The 19,367-nt window shown below is 43.3% G+C and overlaps 1 long non-coding RNA gene across 1 annotated transcript in view; it reads right to left on the minus strand.

Moving 5' to 3' along the window:
• Positions 1 to 15,955: 15,955 nt before the first annotated feature.
• LOC145720335 (uncharacterized) overlaps positions 15,956 to 19,367 on the minus strand; it is a 12,087-nt gene continuing 8,675 nt past the window's right edge. The window contains exons 3-4 of the long non-coding RNA XR_014143253.1: positions 16,555 to 16,621; positions 15,956 to 16,450 (exon numbers count right to left, since the gene is read on the minus strand). This is a non-coding gene — a long non-coding RNA (uncharacterized LOC145720335). The remainder of the gene's footprint in view (positions 16,451 to 16,554; positions 16,622 to 19,367) is intronic.

Below are 19,367 nucleotides of genomic sequence, written 5' to 3' on the forward strand. Positions count from 1 at the left end.
TCTTCCCACCTTTCCAGGAGACCCACATCCTTTGATAAAGAGAGAGCGATTAAGCAGAATATACTTCTTGAACGGTGCGGTGTGACAGAAATAAAGGGAGGTTGTGACACATGGCGCGTTGTTTCAGATCAATGTGCAGTTGTTTTCTGCGTGTTCATTGAGATGTCACAGACATACACGTCCTATCTCATACAGAGCACCTCTTTCTTCCCTTCCTCTGCCCAACTCCCCAGTTCTGGTGGAGAAGGTTAATCGCGGTAAGACTTTGGAGACAGGAAACTTTGTCCGGCTAACACTTCCTCCCCCACGAAAGCTCGCCTCCACAGTGTGCTGCGCAAACCCTATCCTCAGGGGCAGCTGTACCCCGGGGTGAGAGAGAGGGGCCCAGCGTGTCTGCTCTCACCTTCCTTAGAACCCCAAAATGCCATCTGCAATTACACCAAAAGAAGTGTAAGTGAATTTCATTGGTGACTCTGACATTGTCAGACAGGATGTGTATTATCCCGTCAGTGCACAAATATCCTATGGGCACTGTTTGCCTTGATCTTACAATTGTAAATGACTTTTCCCTCATTCTTAGGCTAATTTTCTGGTAAGTTTTCTAATAATACTGAATGTCAGCAGAGGAATTTGTTGATCCTGGGTTGCTTATGCATAGCCATTGGATGAACCTTTTTTAGTGTAATCAGAGAGATTTATCCATTTCTACATGACCTCTTTCTGTATAATCATTCACTTGGTAACTATGATCTATTCATTGCAGTGGCATTTCTGAATTCAGCCTTCATAATATAGATAGAATGTTGGCATTTTAATATCAAGGTGTTACTGATTTTGGTTAGCATATCAAATTTAAAGTTTCAGGCACCTGGGTGGCTCAGTCGTTAAGCGTCTGCCTTCCGCTCAGGTCATGATCCCAGGGTCCTGAGATCCAGCCCCGCGTCGGGCTCCCGGCTCCGCGGGAAGCCTGCTTCTCCTTCTCCCACTCCCCCTGCTTGTGTTCCCTCTTTCGCTGTGTCTCTCTCTCTGTCAAATAAATAGATAAAAAAATCTAAAGAAAAAAAATTTAAAGTTTCTAGTGGTCATACACTAAAATATTAAATAAAATATGAATAATATCCCATGCACCATCTTACAAATCTCATGCGATCTATAATTTGGTATAGATAATATCCTCACCTAGGTTTAAGTGTATGAAATCAGAATATAATCAACTTTTTTTCATTTGTATATTATCCTTTTAACTTACTTAAATATAAGGTGGTAAGGTGAACCAGACCATGCAGACTTGGAAGAAAAATCTAGTCAGTTTGGCACTGGCTTTGCCAACTCCCTGTCCCTCTTTTTCTGGGCCCCCTTTGCTCTGTCTCAATGCCCATAATGTGGAAAAGTTATAGAAGTTTGGTGGGATGCCTGCACATTCTGGCTTGCCTTTCCTTTGAAACTTTTAGGAGTTCTGCCTGCAACTGAGTTTGGATCCTGAAAAACGTAAAGTACCTAACGTTTTCCCTCTGGGCACTTATTAGGAAAAATATTTATCTCCGCTATTGAGGTCCCAAGGTTCTAAAAGGGTTTATGTCTTTTAAAGGAACCTATCAGGACTCTATCCCTCTTTAAGCCAGAGCCCCGCACTGGCATGGGTGTATTCTCACATAGTGCAGTCCACTCTTGTATCTATCGTCAGGAGTAATAGGAAAAACATGTGACACGTCTAGGAATTTACTACATATATGTTTTAATATAAATTTTTCTTGTCTTTGGAGATGGTAGCTAAGCTATTACGGCAGAAGGCTGCTCTACCAACCTTCAGTTGGAACTGAAGGTATACCCAACCCAGCAGAAATAGAAGTAAGTCCTTTTTGCCAATATTTGAAAGGATCGTGGGAGTCAAATAGATGGTCTAGATTCCTTTCAGAACAATTTTAAAAATTCATCACTCTTTGGAATGTCAAGAGCCATTGTAAACCATATTGCATCGTGTAGAAGCCAAGTAAATAATTGTTAAATGAACAGATGAACATTAGAGTCTGCCAGACCTCACCTACCCAGCTTCGAACCAAAGCTTTTGAGGTACTAGCAGAATCTCACTGTATCATTGAATATCATTCTAGTGTATTCACCCTTAAATAATTCAATATGTGGGTTTGAAGAAAAATGTCCCTAAGCGGATTCTCCTTCTCATTAGTTGGTTTAAATGCAATCAGGATAACCTAAGTTCAAGGTGCCTTTTTCTTAACATGCATGTTGGTGGGTTACCTGCTAGGATTTTCTTCGTTGTCCACATCTCACAATTAAGAAAATTACTACAATAACACGTAGGCTGGATATCATCTGTCTTGAGCATCCACCTTGCCTAACACTTCTCCCTTGCCTGCAGTCATTCTGCCTCAGGATGAAACTGTCAAACACGTGGCTAATGAGGTATCATAATTTATATTAGGTTAGTGAAAGGGTGCAACAGTTTTAAAAATTAAGCTGAAGAAAGAAATGAAGGAGGTGTGCAAGACACATCCAGGGAGAGATGGGGGGGATGTGGGCAGCCTTCGTCCTCTCGTAAAACTGTGTGAAGTGCAATCAAGCAGGATTTCAGTAAGAGGAATCGGACTCAGACAAGCGCCTTATCAGAACTTGGAATTTAACTTCCAAGATTGGGAACAGAATTCCTTCATAGGAAGGTTGACCAGAACAACATAAACATCAGCGTGGATCTCTTGAAACACGGTAACAACTCTGCTTTGCCCTGGGAGAGGCAGATTTTGCTGACCTTGGGTAAATCATTTAACCTCTGTGGTTTGATGTCTGGATCTGTAAAGACTAATAACTCTGTAACCCTTGCCAGAGACCAGAGAATCCTAAGTGAGCTGGGTAAGGGCCTTCGGTGCCTCAGGTCGGGCTTCAACATGAGGCTGTTCGTTTGGGAGGTGAGATTATCATTTCTTTGATTGGAATTCATATGTATGAAGAACCTGAACTACACATCAGTGCTGTTCTCAAAGTGGTTGGTGTGCATACTATGCTAGAGTGGTATTTCAGGTTCTTTATTCACGGCAAATAAATGTCTTTAACGTGACCCGTAGTGCCTTTATGCGCTACCCGAGCTGGTAAGAAGCTAGGCGGTCTCCAGCTCCTAAAAGCAAGGGCTTGTCTGTGTTTGTGTGTGAGAACAGTAGCATTTGAATTCTCTACACAGAGTTGGAGAGGTGTCTCCTTTATTTCCTGTTGACTCAGCTATCTTCTTCCCACATTTTGGGGTTTGTGGTAAATGAAGAATTTGTATTTGGCCACTGGAAACAGGCCTTTGAATAAGCTGAGAATCATGTGGATCCTGTGATTTTTCTAAATGACCTGAAATTCTCCTTTTCTCATAGATTCATCAACATTAGTAAGAATGATGTCGGCATTTGCTAAAAGTGGGACCTTACTGATAGGAGGAAGCTTAGCTAAATACTATATAAAACACAGTTCTAAGATTCCTCATTTCCTTGACATTCCTTCAAAAACAAATCAGCCGTTGTGAATGATGCACAAAGCCTTGTTTTGTTTCTATAACTTTTCTCTCTCTTGACAGGCAATAGGCCTCCACCAAGGGAAGAAATACTTAAATTCATAGTGATAAAAGTAGACGCTGTCTACACAAAGCCAAGCGGACCCTGCCAAAGGGTCCTGCCAAAGGACTCGACATACATCTGACCCCGTTCATCTATTAATTTGGAAGGATTTTACAAACACTTTCTTATTTCTCTTCCTATGTTCTATTTCTCTCTTCTTATTCCTTATGTGGTTACCAAAAATACCTCTTTGAAATGATAGAACTGTTTACCATTTTCATCTTAAACATCCTGAATTGAAAGAATTAGCTCATTTTCATCATTTGCCATTTTCCTTTTTTCCTTTTACGATTGCAACCATTTTTAAGCGTTCGGTTCAGGGCTGCACGACCATCACCACCACCCAGCTCAAGCATGCCATTTTCTTTTAAACATCAGATTTTAAAACTATAACCCAAAAGAATTATTCCCGGTCCCAGAACAAGACTGGAAGTTACTGGATTCCAGCACAAGATCAGGAGGCTTGTTGGGGGCTGGGGCTGGGGAGGGGGCAGTGGCTGGGCTTTGGGCTCTGCTGGCAGAAGCCTGTCTTGAGCAAAGGGAATAGGCAGGCCTGTGGGCAGACATAGCCAAGTGTCTACATAGCAGATGAATGAAATGTGCTAAGTCCCAAGCACACGGCAAACTGCAATGGGAGGATAGATGGTGAAGTGGGCGGTGGCAGAAATCTCCAGGGAGATGGAGAACAAGGTGCGGGCTACAGCAGGGTCAGGGAGTTCTGAAGGTGGCTTCAGTGACCCAGAACCCCGGAGTCCCTCTGATGGGCACGCAATGTGGAGCTGCGGGGCGCTGGGATCCGCCCGGGTGGTGTTTCCTATGTTCTTGCTTCACGCTTTGACTCCCATTTCCCCCCATGCTTACTAGGGAGGGGATTAACTCCTCTTCCATCAGTCAGGATTCTACATCTCATCGTGTGCAAAGGATTTTGAAACAGAGCACTTGGGGTGGGAAGGCCCGGCTCCTCAGCTCTACTAGTTCTCTCTTCTTTCTTCCTTCTCTCCCCGACTCTGGTAAACTCATCTTTTTGCTCCTGTTATTACACATTGAAGTTTCATCGTGGCTGTTGTTGTTTGACAACTGAGAAAGAGACAGGGCTTGGCCAGAAGGGCTGTGAAGGGGATGGTGTAGTATTTGTTTCCCGACCTTTTCCATAAAGTTGTTTTTTTGTTTTTTGTTGTTGTTGTTTTTTTTTTTTTTTCCATGAAAGGAGAGAACCAGAAGCTTACGAAAGTGTGAGGCCGTAGGCTCAGGAGCCCAGTGATCAAACGGGGCCCAGAACTAGGGAGAAAGCTATTCTGTCTGTTTTTGCACAGGATCTAGCATGGCTGTGATATCCCAAATGTGGAAATTCTCGGGGCTTTGTCATGAGCATTGCTATTCTCATCATGGGCAGTGGCAGACGCGGCACTTCAGAATGGCTTCATGGCCAGCAGACGTGGACATCCTGGAGCAGAAGGCAGAGAGGGCTGGGGCGGGTATCATGAGGAGGCAGCATCTGACAGCCTGACTTGTGGGCACAGTATGGCAGCCCCGAGGGATTTCTACAAATACCCTATGGACACTTTGAGGAAGGGCTAGAAACCTTACCATCAAAAGGGTGGCGGCTTTGAGCCAATTGACTTTTGGGTTGCATCATATTACTCCAAAAATATATATTATTTATTCCTAAATTTCCTCTGCCCAATGGCAAATACCATAATTATTGTCTAAAATATGACATGTAATATTCTATGGGACAATAATATCTCAACAAAAGGTACTGAGATACTTCCAGGCAGAAGTATCTTGTAAAGATTTGCAAGCCAAAGATACAAGACACTGTCATTTTATCGTGGCAAAGATGCTGCAAAATTTCATTTCCGTGCAGGACCCACTAAAGTTAATGCATTCAACTGCGAAACAGATTCTGAGACTCAATTAGGAGTCAAGCTGAAGGGATAAAACTATGAAGCAGAGTCTGTTCTCTCGACTCAGAGACACCAATTTGAGATTGATCTGTGTCAGACAGCCAAGTGCAGGGCCGAGAGAGGGGGTGTCTGGAGAAAGCATGGGCATTCAAGCACTGTGCAGAGGAGGCGTCCCCCCAGGGACACGAGAGCAGCTGGGGAAGAGTGGCCTTCACATCCTGGCTCCAGGTTCCCCCTGCCCTTCATCTTCCCGGTGGGGACCCTTGGGCCATCTGGATATCTTCCCTGCATGTGGAGGGAATAAGGGGGGACCCAGTCTACATCAGGGCTTCCCTCTACTGGAACATGGCATCTTTTCTTGACTGTGGCCACTTCACACTACCAGGACCGCTCTACCAGGAACAGTCTCCTTTCCGAGTCCCAGTTGAGAAGGATGACACAAATTCTTTCAACTTGAGGATTCCCAAATCTCCCCTGGGAAATCTCTATTCTTCCTCCCTCAGTCTCCACCCCTCCCCAACCTGGGTTTCAATCCATACTCCGGTCTCAGCTCCCTGGGGTCCCTCGGCCTCTCTCACCAGGTCACACCCGACAGCCCAGAACGGGTTTCTGTTTTGCTTTGTTTTGCTTTGTCTCGTTGCCCTCTGGTGTGACAGGAAACCACCATACATCAGAGTATATCATTCATCCTCCTTACTCTATGGTTATCTCTATCAACTGTACTCTAGTTCTCTGTTTTGTTTCCTTGGAACCCACAAATCCTCTCTTCTCTCAACAAAGCCTGCTCTTTCAAATGAAAATCTTGGCTTTCACGTCTATTTTCCCTGAAATGAGCTTCAAGAGCCTATTTTGGAGAAGCTCAACACTGACTCCTTTGTTATGGCCAGTTACTACTGCCTTCCCCCTGCAGCAAGGGATGCCTTGGCTTCCATGGTGGCAGCAGGAATTACAGGGAAGGAAAAATACATCCAACAATATTTTTAAATATTCTTCCGTTCTGGGAGACCATCAGGCAGCCGCCGAGGTTGGAAACCCTGAATTTGTAGCAGTGTCGATCTCACAGCTGCCCGCGATTCGCTAGCAACACTCAAAAGACCGAGCTTAAGCAGACAGTTGGGACAGATTTCGGCTGGGTTGTGGAGAGGCAAGTTCTTTGAAAAGACAAGCGACAAACTGTTGAGACTATCGAAAGGGCGGTGATTATGGGATAATGGAAAAAAGTAAAGTCAGAGAGGGATTGGAGCACACGTAAGGGTCAAGGGGCTAGACGTTTCCGTAAACTGAAGATACGTTGATTGTGCCGAGTGGGAGTGAGTGACATACTTGAATTTCTGATTTTAGAGATGACACAGTTTATGGAGGTTCAACTCAGATGGGGTCATGCCCAAGTGTGCAGAAAAACATCCTGCTGCTCCCCAGATTAGGTTACAAATACTAGAAGTCACCTATAAACCTAGTGCATTATTCCTTTTGCATTCCTGTTAGAATTCCTCTGTAAACTCCCCTGGGTGATTGCTGCCCCCCGGAAAAGGCTGCACCGTGGGTTCCCGGTCCCCGGCCCCGACTGGGACACCTTGTCCTCACTGCAGGGAGGGCTCCTTAAAACACAGCCAGGGCAAGAGGAAATTGGTGGCAATGCTGAGGTCAGCCCTTGTGGGTCTCACACACCACATCTTCGCAGCTCGCCTTGTGGAAGACAGTTGGAAGATACAAGTAATAACTGATATTCGTAAAGCATTTTATAAATCGTTTAATGATCTCTTTTATCAGTCCCCAGGTCCCTATCATACCTATTTTACAGGTGAGGGAAACAGAGGCTCATTGAGGCTGAGTCCAGTTCTTCCTCTTCATCCCTCCCACCTGACCCGGGCACTGTCTCCTCTGACTCGGCTCCCCATCCATTCAACCATACCCCGCAGTTCAGGTTGTCCCTGAGCTACCTCTGGACCTGCCCATACTCTGTCCACACCCCTTTCCATTTGATTTACAACACTCTCTTGTGATACAGTAACTCCCTTGCGTGGGCGCTATACCAGGCCACCACAGAAGGCCCAGCACCTGGCACAGAGCATGGCTCCTGAGTCATTCATTGTGCAGTGAAGAAGCGGACAACTTTGGAAAGAATAGGGGAAGTCAAGAGTATCTGTGAATAACCAGTGCTCCCCGGGGTCCGTCTGCTGACAACCCTCAAGCTGTTAGGGTCGTCCAGTCTGCGTGCTCACAGATTGTGTTGGGCAAAGGGAAGGCCTGAGGGCTTGGATCGACCGGCCCCGATACCCTGCAGGTAGGACTCCAGGGAGGCTGGCATTTAGGAAATGGAAGTTTCATAGGCAGATAATCTCTTCTGGACCTGTGGGTTTGAGGAAGAAAAGGGCAGGAAGGAGAACAGAATTTTTATAGCCTTGTATATAAAGATCTCCTTGTAAAACCAAACTTCAAAGGGAGAGAGAATATCACTCCTTTCCAAGGAGCCTCATTAATTATCGCAGCATCTCTGCAAGGGAAGCACAGTGGAAGGAATAGTTCTCAAATGAGGAAACTGATGTGAAATGGCTTGATGACCGGCAAACCAGAAAAATAAAACCCTGTGTATTTCCAGACTCCTCTTCTCAAGTGCCGGCAACCTCCACCAGGCCCTTTAGCCACTCATTAAAGAAACATGTATGGAGACCCTGCCTTCTGCCCGGCACCATGCCAGGCCCCAGAAAACACAGCCCCTGACCTAGAGGACTACATGTCTCACCTGATCACCAGTGAAGTTTGCAAAGAGCCTAAGCAGGCGAGCAAATCCCTGTGACACAGGGTGCTCAGTGCAGGGACAGAAGTAAGAACCCAAAAGCAAAGGCATCACAGAAAGGAGAGGGATTCCTTTTGCCTGGGAAGATTAAAAAGGACTTGAACTGAAATCTTGAGTTCATCACAAGATTTTGAGAGCTGGCATTAGCAAAGTTCTGGATTAATACTTGGAATGGAAGACAAGCCTCCCTCCACAGGACTATGTTTGCATCATCTCCCAGAAGTAGTTATCCACACCCCATGCCACCAGCTAGGGAAAGGAACTGCGTAGATTGGTCATAATCCCTAACACTTACTCGGCACTCACCATTTCTTATGCCTATGTTGTTACATGGATGATCACAGTCAATTCTCACGATGAAATCTGTAAGTAAAAAATATTTATATCCCCACTTTAGAGATGAAGGTGTTTAGAGGGATTAAATAACTTGCCCAAGAGTTCACACAGATTACTGTATTATTTTGAGGACAGTCCCTCATTGAATTCATGAGGGCGATTAGTCATTTTGGTCACATGTATGTTGAGTTATACAAACTAGCATTCATCTTTGTGGCATTCATTTTAACAACCAAAATTAATCAAAATCAACAGCATTCATTTATTTAACTAAAATGAACACTGACCTTTCATATACACTTTTTCCTTTTCTCTCGGCAACACTTAAACTTCCCTTCCCCCCAAGCCCCCTGAATATAAATGTAGATAAAATAACTCCTTGCATGTCATGTTATAGGCTCCATAGTTGGGACGTTGGACGATGGTCTCACAAGTTCAGAGCACCTTTCATCCAAGCATTAATGGTGATTTATACTTAAAGAGGCAGCGTTTCTTTTAAAGCTTCAGCTCAAAATATCCTTGACTGGGTGTGTTTAACCAAAGCACCTAATTAGAGATGACTTAGAGTAATACCTTTCTTTGTCACTTAATATCCTCTAACCACAAAAATCCAGAGGTTTTTACCTGTACCACAGAAACCTCACTTCCAAGGGCAAAATAATCACTCTGTAGGCTTTTAGCCTCCTGAACTCAGACAGAGGGAACTGCAGGACTCATCCCCGCTATTCCCATAATGAAAAATGCTTGATCATCTCACACTTCCGGCAGAATTAAGTAGAATCCGCACAACACATAATCGCTTAAAGAAAAGTGACTTGCCAGGGAATTAATTATTCAGGATAGCCATCAGCAAGGATAGTACCTAAATGGTCAGCTTTTAGCCTCAAACTGTCTGGGTTTGAATCCCATTGCCTCTCAGTAAGAATGTGACATTGACTCTTAATCTCAGGAAACAAACTAAGGGTTGCTGGAGTGGAGGGGGGTGGGAGGGATGGGGTGGCTGGGTGATGGACATGGGGGAGGGTATGTGCTATGGTGAGCTCTGTGAATTGTGTAAGACTGATGAATCACCCTGAAACAAATAATACATTATATGTTAATTTAAAAAAAATTTTTTTTAAAGAATGTGACATTGGGCTAGTTATCGAAACTTGCTAAATCTAACTTGCCTCGCTAGTAATATACAGATGATAACTGGTAGAGACTGCAGGTTGCCCAGGAGCCTCATGGGTTGAGTTTCGTTAGGATTTCAAAGAAGCCTGAACATCTGTAAATAAAATACTGTTGTCAGTGCTGGAATCCTTTCTCGTCTTTTCCCACAGTAGTGGAAGAAGAGGGGAGAACACGACTGCCAGCTAGACTATGCTTCCTTGTTTCCCTTAGAACCAGGTGTGGCTGTGACTGAATTATCATTAATGGAATATGAAGGAAAATCAGGTGGGTCCCTTCTAGGTCAGAACACAGGGATACTGAGGGAGCGCGCCTCCTCCGTGCCTTCTTTCCCCCGCTCCTGCTACAAAAGGTAACAACTACAACGATCATGAGGCGCCGTCCCACCGTCCTGGGTCCCTAGAGGACTACATGAAACAGAAGCGTGTGTTTACAGGATTCGTGAGGGACACCTCTATCCTGTTTGAGTCACTGCATTTGGGGGTATCTGTATAATAATAGTATCTAAATCGTAAAGAGTCATAAGGATTGGTAAAGATAATGCACATGCCTTTAGCACATTAACAGTACTGAGCATCAGCTATTAATGTGAGAGGATAGTCCCTTGGTTAAAAATGGGAGTTTTGCACCCAGGGTGTGTGTTAAAGTTCTGGCCGTTGCCAGAGTGAGCGAGGTATTCTCTGCATTATCCTTGATTGTGATGCTAGTTCCTTTTTTGCCGGGAAAGCAAACCATTGCAGAGTGCTAAGTCCAGTGACTCAGAGCCCTCATTTGACCCAGAAAACCTCCAGCCAGATTATAGAAGGCACAAGGTCAAATAGATAAGAATCTAAAAGCCAAACAGAAGTCTCTAATTAATGCCAGCAATCTGCCCTTTCCAGCTTCAGTTTGCTCACTAGTTGATAGTCAAATTAACTATAGTTCATTTCCTACTACAGTCAACTTACAATTAGGCGTCATAATGAAGGGAAGTAATGACACTGGCGATTTAAAATAGCAAGTACTGCGAAAATCAGTTTATTTGGCTTTGGCATTGTGTGCATGTAGCATCTACACGCGCACCCCCCGTTTTATCGTCTGCACTGGGATTTGCCCCCTCCCAAAAGAATTGGGAACAAATGGTCCATATCTCTATCTTCTTGTTAATTTTCTATTCCCATGATAACTTTACAGAGAACTAAAATAAAATCATTTCCTTCCTTGCTAGTGTAATTATACAAAATCATTTCTGGACTGGTATTTCATTTACAGTTCAACCATCTTTTAGATCTTAACTAACCCACCAGGTTTCTGGACAATGTTATCCCCTACAGCACAGTAATAAGCTCTGCCATGATTGTGGCTAAAAATCGTGTCCAGCATGCTGTGTTGTCCATCTACTCCTGTCTGCCCCATTGGCCTCTGTATTTGTGCCCTGTTCATCTAGAGACCTGAAATTCTTTAATGAACCCTTTTCAGTTTGGTTGCTTTATTTTTAGGAGCTTCATTTTTGTGGGGCTTCTCAGGAAGAAGAGTATTTAAGGACTCCAGGGGACTATTTGTCTCCTAACCTTTTGACCCATGTTGAGTGTCTGGTTTTCTCCAGGCACATTCTATTATCAACAATGGCTAACCAGGACCACGGTAGAGAGGGGTTAATTAGACCTGGGAAGAAAAAAAAATAACTTGCACTCCATAGCTACTGATAAGAGAGCAGCAATATCACCTCCTAAATCAGTTCCTGGAAGCTCAAAGAAAGTTGGGCTAGTAAACACTATTTGATATATTCCCTTCTATTTAAATGCCTCTGCAAACTCTTGTATCCTGATAGTGTTAAAAGCAATTTGGTGATATCTAATGAAGATGAAGATATACACCTCTAAGGACCTAGTAATTCTCCTAAATATACGCCATAGACGAGCACTCACATATACACGCAAGAACGTGTACAGATGAATGTTCGTTGTGGCATCCTTTAAGAATGGAAAACTGAACGTAGCCTAAATGTCTACCAGCAAGAGAATGAAAAAATAAGTAAATCTCATTCAATGGAAGCCTATACTGTAGTAAAAAATCTATCCATTTTGATTTATAGAAATAGATAAGCATGAATAAATATAAAAACGAAATTTTGAATGAAAAAAGTCAGTGGTAGATTTATATGTTCAACCAAAATGTACAAAACAAGACACAGTATTACTTATGAATATCTATAGCTATTATTATAGCTTCTTTAAATTTTAAAATGTGTCTGGAAATAAGTAAAGCTCAAATTCAGGATAGAGCTTATTGTGGAGCAGAGATGGGAAGGTAGGAAGAAGAACGGGCTCAAGGAGGGTACTGGGTAACTCAACCAAATCCTTAATGTCTCATTTCTTACAAAAATATCTGAGTAACTACGGGCAAAGTATTAAATTGTGTCAAGTTCCGTGGGGCAACCATGCATGTTCATTATATTATTTTCTAGATTTTGCTTATGCCTGAAATATAGGACTTTCTCAGGTGGTCTATCGATGGATGGGCAGGACTGGATGTCATTGCGTCATTAAGGTTTACAACAGGGAATGTTGGTCATTGCTTTTCCAGACAGCAACAGCTAAGGATAAGCCAGCATGTGGTGGAGATAAGGTCCCAAGCCATCCTTAACTGCCATGGATCTGTGAGCAGCAGCTGACAACATTATAGATTAGGCATTTATTACGGGCTGGACTGAGTGCTTAACATGCACTATCTCCTGGACTCCTTGCAACAACTCCAGGGAGAGGATACTATGGCTATTTCCATTTTATAGATGAGAAAACCAAACTGTAGAGAGTACAAGCTCCCATGGTGAGTGGAGAAGCCAAGAGTGAAAGCAAGCCCTCTTGGGCTCTTACCACCACTGTGTACTACCTCTTCATGTTTGGTATCCATTGTCGTTAAAAATAGCTATTCTCCAGAATCTTCAGGTTCAAAGTCCGTTGAAGTTCCCAGGAGAGGAGGTGTGGGAATCGCTGTGTACCGAGAGACCTCTAACACTAGCTGAGGCTCTGCGTGGAACCATCCCTCCTGCACACTTGCCTAGCCCAGCTCCCACTGCAGGCTCGGGACAACGCCTCGGTGAACTTGAAAGCTATCCTGTCAACAAGACCTTGACTTGGGAGGTAGGTTGGTGGGGGCCTCTCCTCAGGACAGCCCTGGAAGCAGCAACATTCATTCACGGTGCAGATGTATTCCGCAGCAGGCCTGAAACAGAGACGTCGTAAATCCCATCAAAATCTCCCCCATTATGTGACACACTTTGTGAGAACAAAATAAGGGGTTCGGCTCTGTTGGACCAAATCAAGTTGGTCTATGTGGAGTATCACATTTTAGATTCAAATCCCTGTTAAACCGTCTGCTTAGGCTCGCGGTTAACAATATCTGTGTATCTGTCTGCAGAGATGACAGGCAGCCCATCTCTGGGCCGGGCCCAGCGGCCTCTGCGTGGCCGCTCCTGGAGGCAGGCTCCACAGATGAAAGGCAGAAATCCCACCCCCCCAGTGTCTCCTGATTAGCCCGGAGAAAAGCTGAATGACAAACATGTTTCCAATCTGCCTGGCCCATGCAGGGAAATGGGGCAATCTGGACTGAAAAGGGATTTAGACTTTTGTTGTGTGCAAGGGAGGGGGGATGGAGAAAAAAGCTGATTTAAGTCCATCCACAATGCTTTCCCACTTGGTGATCTCTCAGATAAGAAACAGGCAGGCTGTGGTTCAGACCCCTACCACGCCTGTGCATCTTCCCTCTGCCCGCCTAGCCACTAGGTAATCTTGGCCCTCTCGGACAAAGTCAAATACTGCAGAGATTATTACAACTAGTCGGCTCATGCCACTCGCTCTTTTGGCCAGAATCTTGTGATGTGTTTGTTGATTAATTAAAATTGGCCTACAGTAAAATTCTCTATAGAATGCGTAGGTTAAACTAAGCATCAGTAACAATGTGTATATATATCCCCTAGTTAGCTACTCAGTTACTTACACTAATCATATTACCCTACACTAGTTTCTCAGTCATATAAAATGCTACATAAAATGATGGCAAAGCTCAGGTGGTAAATGCTAAGTGTTAAATACGTGATTTATTTATTGGACACACTGAATAAGACAGAATATTTTCATTTCTCTCTTCCCAATGGAGAGAAGAGCCCCACGGATGTTGAAAGTATACGTAGTTGGTGCAGAGCTTCTTCTAACGATGTAAGTCAATACATCATTCAACCCTTTTTATTACATCATTGTACGTTCAGGTGGGCAGGGTTTGGGTGCTCAACATTTTTGAAAAATCCACCAGCCACGCAGACGGAAACACTGTCCTCTACGAGCATATATTCTGGCTTCCAACAAATCCTCTGTTTCCCTTTACAGTGCATATACTTGGGCATCGTTAGCATTATGCGGATGCAATAAAGGGCGGGCTTCTGGGAAATCTCTCCCCTCCAAGAGTCCCTTTGCCGGGGCGTGGATGTGAGGAGAGCACCCAGAAGACGGCTGTCTGCTCTGTCTCCTGGCTGCCTGGGTAAGGCCGGGCGTATTGCTCTGTTGGCATTACTACAGTCCTTCTTCAAACACAATTATCGAGACAGTCCGCAGTGACCTCTTATTGCTGCTGTATTTGGGAAACCGCATTCAGATGCAGATTGGCCTAAATCCTATCAACCCATTCAACCATGTGTGTGAGGGTGCGTGTATGTGTGTGCGCCCGCGCACGTCTGTGAACACACATCACACATGTATTTGCACTTATATAAATTCCCCCTAGAGCATTTCAACCCCCAATCTAAAATTTCCAAATGAGGAGAAACGCTTATTTTCCCAGGCAACTTTGTCAATTGCTCTTGTGCTCTTCTTATAAATATTTCATAGCAAATATTTAACATGATTCTTTCCCCCAATCGGATCAGCTTTGAAATGCTCCTCAAAGTGAATTCTCCCCTAACAATAGCTTGATGCAAAAGCTTTTTTTCTTCTCTTAAGCACAGGGTCTGCTGCCATAGCAGCACGAACAGTTCTTATTTAATGGAAAAGAAAAGATACTTTACATTGATTCAGGAGTCCACAAAGGTGGGGGGCGGCGGAAGGCACAGCACATGCGTACCTTGCGCTTCCAACGTGGAGGCACAGCCTACCTTGACCTCCCCTCCCCCCGCGCGCCTGTGATTATTACCCAGCCTACATTAGAACTGTAATGGGAAGTGACAAGTTTATGTAAATGATCCGCCTACGGATTTCGCTCTTGTAAAACAGAGCAGTTACTTTGGGCTTTCTAATTATTTCATGCCTTGTGGTTCTCTGATGGGGCAGAGATGACTCTGCTGGAAAAGTACCTTGTGATTGACAGACTTCTGTCCCCCTGGAGCTCATTAGGGCTCTGGCTTTGGAAGATGGGAACTAACCCTACCAGGCACCAAAAAAGAAAAGAAGAATTCACCCGGCACCGGTGATTCTGTAGATTCATTTGTTCAAATTGATGTTCTGTTGGGGAAACAGTGTTAACAGAAAAGTGCACTATCCCTTTCCTGATCCAAACAGACTCTCTGCTTTGGTGCTTTTGATTTTGAAAGCCTGCATTTAGAGTCACACAGGCTGTCTGATGTAGAACTTGACAGGTATGAAATGCCAGTAGGATTTTTCCCAGAGAGGTGGGGAAGAGAGTCAGGTGAGAGGAGCAGCGTGCCGTATGGAGCAGCTAGACTCCAAGCAGACGCTGACCACTCTTGTCACTTTGCAGACTCAGCACGACCTGTTCCAAATCAAATCAGCAGAGAAATCAACAAAGGGAGCAAATAAAATGGAATAACTGATTAGGAAAGTCTGCCTGTCTGCCCAGTTTAAATACACCCTGGTGAGAAGAAGTGCTGGGATGGGGGCAAGATTGGGGGGGGCGGGAATCATAGAGCTGGCAAGACTCTAAGGTTCCTTTTAGCCTTCCCATTTTATGGATGAGAAAATTCAGAGATAGAACAGCCATAGAGCTAGGCAGCAGTACAGTCAAAACTAGACTGTAGCCTTCTACCGAAAACCCATTCGTCTGGGGCAGAACCAAGAAGGGGCTGGGCTGGGGGAAGACCAGGTGACAGGAGGTCTGCCAATGGATGAGGTTCCAAGATAAAGAAGCCAAAAACCTGTTAGTCTAAATACAGTAGGGTCAGATTTTGTATCCAGTACACTTAAATGTGTAAAAAGTGGACCATTCTTTGTTTCTGTAACTGATCTTGCTTTCGAGCTAAATATGACTGGGTAGGAGAGGAAACAAATACACCTCTTAATTAGAGTAAGTTCAGTGTCTCTCAGTTTAAAAGTTTTATTCAGCTTTGTTCATTGTCTTTTGGATGAATATTCAGTCAAATTCAGTGTCCACACTTCCTATCAGGGCCATTTGTCTTCTTTTCAAAAGTTCCCCACTCCCATGCCCACTTCCCCAAGAAGGCAGCCGGTGTGGTGTGTCTTTGTCGTGACCAGAGGAACTGACTGGTTTAAGTGCAGGTGTGCGGGCTCTTCTCTGGTTCTTCGATGCCTCCTCAGCTACGTGCTCTGTCAGGTCGATGGGCATGCCGGTAAGCAGCTGCCTTCCCTTCCCCTCATCGCCACGCACACAATTAAGTTTCCTTTGAACCCAGGAAGTCATCTTGGAACCTAAGAAGGAGAGAGAAGGATATTCCTTCAAAATGAGATTGCATTAGTCCAAAAGCCACTCTGATACTTTTTTACATTTGGCAAATTTTGGTACCACCACGTACCCTTATAATGCCCTTCTCCACCTCTGTCATTATCCATGAAGTGTTCATGAGGAAGTCTGAGTCAGTTCTGAAAAATAAAGTAGCTACCATTAATTACACATCTAAGCCACGCAGTATAAATTTTGGCTCCATGCTATATAAGCAACACAGAGCCAGCAATGAAGGCCCAAACCACGGACTGGAGATGAAGCAGTAGGTCAGGGGCTAGAAGAGCAAGTAAACCAAACCAGGTATAAGTAGGTGGAGGCATGGAAAGGAAAAGAAGGCTAGCCTCCAACAGAGGCATATCGCTTGCTCTCTCACTCTCTCTCTGAAATAAATATAAATCAATCAATCAATCAATAATAAATTTTTTTAAGGAGGACAGGGACATTTATGATTATTCATGGGGAAAGATGGAGCACACACACTGAGGAAACAAATATGTACCATATATTCCCATGTTTACTTTGGGGTGGAGACTTGACATCAGAATGAGGCAAAATTGAGTCCCTGCATGCTACAAAACTTCTAAGTTGAAGAAAATAGAAAGGGAAGAAAGCTGACCAACTCATTTTAGGAGGCTTATTAAAAAAAAAAAAAAAAACATTGATTCTAAAACCAGTTTGGACAGCACAAGAAAAAAAGTACAGGCCTGTTTAACCTATGAATGCAGGTGGGAAAATCCTATATAAGTTACTTTCTACGTGAATCTAATAATGTATTGAAAAACAAACCCACGTAAGGTTTATCTCAGGAATACGTGTAATATCAGAAAACCTATCTTAAAAGAGAAAACAAAAGAAAAATAAAGAAGAGAAAAAAATCTCTGAATGCAAAAGTATTTCATGAAGTTTAATATTTACTTTATGATAACACAATATTCTCAGGAGCCAGCACTAGAAGGGAACTGCTCTAATCTGATGTAGACTTTTACCAGAAGACGGAGGGCAACATGGTTGTTGATGGAGAAGCCCTAAAAATGCTCAGTTCCTTTAAGGTCTGGAACAAAACAAAGTTCTCATGATCCCTGCCCTACTTAACCTTTTATTAGATGTCCTCACCAATAACAACTTCCAAGTGGAAGACAAGAAGAAAAGCAAATTGTAAGATGTGGTGGTTTAAAAAATGTCCATAAATCCTCAAAAAGTGGGCCCTAATTTCTCCGCTCTTGAGTTCGGGCTGGATTTAGTGAGTTGCTCTAAAAAATAGAATAAGGTGAAGTCATGCTGAGGAATTTCTGACACTAAGTCAGATTCCTGGAGTCCCGACCTCAGAGACTGTGTGCTAATAAATGTCTGTTTTGAGCTGCTAAATTTTGGAATAATTTGTTCCAATTGATAACTGATATACAAACATTGGATTAAAAGATACTAAATCGACATTTGTTGCTGACAATATGATTATCTGCATAGAAAATCCAACACCATTTACAAAACTATCAAAACTAGTGAGAGTTCAGCAAGTTTGCCTTAATTCAAGATCAACTTAGAGAAGTCAATAGTGTTTTCTATCCCAGCAATAACCAGCTAGAAAATAAGAATCATTCACAATAATAGCCAAACTGTAATGTATCTGGGAATTGATCTTACAGTGAATGCACAAGACATTCTCATGGAAAAAAATATTAAAATTTTATTAAAATATAGAAGATTGAGTAAATAGAAACATAGACCACATTCATGGTTGCTGACTTAATATTAAAGATATTGCAACTCTTTCTCAATTCATGTGTAATTTCAAAGCAAAGACGATAAAAATGCCAGCCAGATTTCCCACCTACCTGGATGGCTTACCATCGTCTATCACTGTGTCCTCTAAACACAGAATACCTTAAATACCATGCTCTGCCCTTATCACTAGAATTCCTCCAGTTGCTTTCAGCTGGGTCTGTATCAGGGGCCTATCTCACCCCAGTGGCTATGTCTCTTTTCCAAGTCTCAGTCCTATGTGTTCTGGCTCACCTTATTATTCACTGAGCTCCAAGCGTCTGTTGTGAGTTGGGCTGTGACAAGAGAGGGCAAAAGAGGAAGGAGTAGGGGAAGGAGGGCTCAACAACAATAATAACAACATTTGGATCCTGTGCAGATAGGACCTCTTTGAAGGCAGTTTCATTATGAAGCCAAGAGACCGTAAGATGGAAGCCTGATTACCAATGAACAAACCCATGGGGCACAGTTACCTGCATTAATGAAATGTACTAAGAGTGAAGACCTTCGTGCAAAATTTAGCAAACATATCAGGAGAAAAGATGCCAGAATTGGGTGGTTATTCTAGTTAGCAGACCAACACAAACAACATTTTTTCTTTTTAAAAAATTCTTATTTAAATTCAAGGTAATTAACATATAATGTATTAGTAGTTTCAGAGGTAGAATGTAGTGATTCATCAGTTGCATATAACACCCAGTGCTCATTACATCAAGTGCCCTCCTTAATGCCCATCACCCAGTTACCCCTCCCCCCACCCACCTCCACTCCAGCAACCCTCAGTTTATTTCCTATAGTTAAGAATCTCTTATGGTTTGCCTCCCTGTTTTTATCTTATTTTATTTTTCCTTCCCTTCCCCTATGTTCATCTGTTTTGTTTCTTAAATTCCACATATGAGTGAAATCATATGGTATTTGTCTTTCTCTGACTGACTTATTTTGCTCAGCATAATACCCTCTAGTTCCATCCACATCATTGCAAATGGCAAGATTCCATTCTTTTTGATGGCTGAGTAGTATTCCATTGTGTGTGTGTGTGTGTGTGTGTGTGTGTGTGTACCACATCTTTTTTATCCATTCATCTGTGGATGGACATCAGGGATTTTTCCATAGTTTGGCTATTGT

This window comes from Leptonychotes weddellii, chromosome 2, assembly GCF_054177405.1.
Source record: "Leptonychotes weddellii isolate Sample4059 chromosome 2, ASM5417740v2, whole genome shotgun sequence".
Classification (NCBI taxonomy): Eukaryota; Metazoa; Chordata; class Mammalia; order Carnivora; family Phocidae; genus Leptonychotes; species Leptonychotes weddellii.